At 34.3% G+C, this 2,230-nt stretch overlaps 1 long non-coding RNA gene across 1 annotated transcript in view; it reads right to left on the bottom strand.

Annotated features, from left to right (window-relative positions):
• Positions 1-767: 767 nt before the first annotated feature.
• The window catches only part of LOC309628729, a 28,234-nt gene continuing 26,771 nt past the window's right edge, over positions 768-2,230 (bottom strand). Inside the window, exon 2 of the long non-coding RNA XR_014244676.1 lies at positions 768-1,921. This is a non-coding gene — a long non-coding RNA (uncharacterized lncRNA). The remainder of the gene's footprint in view (positions 1,922-2,230) is intronic.

Raw genomic sequence — 2,230 nt, 5'->3', positions numbered from 1 at the left:
TTATTTCATAAATGTCTTGTGGATTAGACATACTCCTTCTCACTAAATGACTTCATGCTTTCTTTGTGTTTCTTCCTTCTTGTTCTTTTCTGCTTCACCATATCTCATTTTCTTGCTCTGCTTTTCTATCTCCCACATAGAAAATCATGTTGGATTTCATATGATTACTTGACTAAATAAAATCACTGAAAACAGGCGCAGGAGGAGGCAGGAACCCATTTATTTCACAGTGTGATAGTGATTGTTCAATATCCAGAAGAGAGCAGTAATAGTGTATATGGAATACATTTTTTGTATGATCATTATTTGAAAGATTTCATCTCTAATAGTGTCTTGTTTAGGGTTTTATAAAATAGTATTAAATGAACTGATGTCTAGAGAGATGTTTGTAAACATTAAAAAAAACCCTCACAACTCTTAATAGAACAAATTTTAATATAATCAGCAATTTTAAGAAACCATCCAAAAGGTTTGGGTAACTGAATATATTTCCTTGGCTTAATACTGTGGCTGTGTTAGAGTGAGAGACTATATTCCTAAATAGAAGACATACTTAACTACTATAAATGTTTTGTATAAATTATGACTTTGCTTTAAGATAAGATACAAAAGAAACCTTAATGCTTTTTCCTTTATGGCCTAAGCCATAAAGAACATAAAAACCATTCTGACAATTTTATTAGCCACATATTTTCCCTTCTATCAAACTAAATAGTTGTGTCAAATCTATACAGAATCTAAATGTTTTTACATTTATTTACTCAGACTTTTCTGCATCCTTTTAAATTCCTAGGACATTTACTACACTCAAGAATCAGAGAAATACTGTTTTCAGGAAATACTGGAAACTTGTGATTTAACTAATTTGACTTTCTAATGGGCATTGAATGAGGATAGTGACTAGGGGCAATTGTGATCGCTCATCTTAGGTAACTGCACCTCAAGACCAATAAGATATGTTCATCCCTGCCCACTTGATAGAGGCATTCCAAACATGTCGCTAATTATGCTGATGAGTTAGGGAATGGAAGCTTTTCCTCCCATATTTGTATTGCCTTTTATGCTGGAGATCACGAATGTCTTTTAATAGGAATGGAAATTTCATTTTATAGCCACATTCAACGTATAGTATATAATGCAAAACAATTCACCAATTAGGACAAAGAAATTACCAAATATTATGTCATACTATGTAGAAGAAAATAATCACTGCATTTTAAAATTTTCCATCTTCGCAACAATTAGTGCAGACTATTTAACCACCTACGATCTATTAATTGGACAGATACTGTACAACATGCTTTGCTTTATTGATTCTGATTATACCCAAGAAAACTACAGTATGAACATCATTTTGAAAAAGAATCCAAAAAAAGAGTGGATATATGTGTATGTATAACCGATTCACTTTGCTGTACAACTGAAACTAACACAACATTGTAAATCAACTATACTCCAATAAAAAATTTAAAAAAATATGAACATCATTTTAAAATCTTATGAATGCAGAGTTCACCTTCAGTTTCTTCAAAATAATGCTAGTTATAGCATTATCAGTGAGTTGAGTATTAACTCAGAGGATACAAAATCTCCACCTGTTGTCTTTTCCCTTAACTATAATTTAGATTTAACTTCTGCATTTCATTTTCACTATCATTAGAAGAGTGTTTTATTTGGCTTATATGATGTGTCAGATTAAGTTAATTATGTTTATGAATAATTTTCATATGCCTTTAGTTAAATATACACTATTTTAATAGGTATCACCCTATATATAGTTTTTGGTTACTTTTGCAATAACATGTGGGAAAATAATAATTTCCATTTGTGGCACAAAATGCAATGTGAGACTAAAAATAATTTTACACTAAATATGAGATGTATGTCTTTGATTATAGATTATAGCTATCTTGGGGCTTCCCTGGTGGCGCAGTGGTTGAGAATCTGCCTGCCAGTGCAGGGGACACGGGTTCGAGCCCCGGTCTGGGAGGATCCCACATGCCGCGGAGCAGCTGGGCCCGTGAGCCACAATTGCTGAGCCTGTGCGTCTGGAGCCTGTGCTCCACAGCGGGAGGGGCCGCGACGGTGGGAGGCCCGCGCACCGCGATGAGGAGGGGTCCCCGCTTGCCGCAACTGGAGAAAGTCCTTGCACAGAAATGAAGACCCAACACAGCCATAAATAAAAAAAAAAAAAAAAAAAAAAATAGATTATAGCTATCTTATGAAAGAC

The sequence above is a fragment of the Balaenoptera borealis genome (genome assembly GCF_965194805.1).
Source record: "Balaenoptera borealis genome assembly, chromosome: 5".
Taxonomy (NCBI): Eukaryota; Metazoa; Chordata; class Mammalia; order Artiodactyla; family Balaenopteridae; genus Balaenoptera; species Balaenoptera borealis.
The sequence above is the reverse complement of the archived record's forward strand: the minus strand, read 5'-3'. Positions and strand labels throughout refer to the sequence as shown.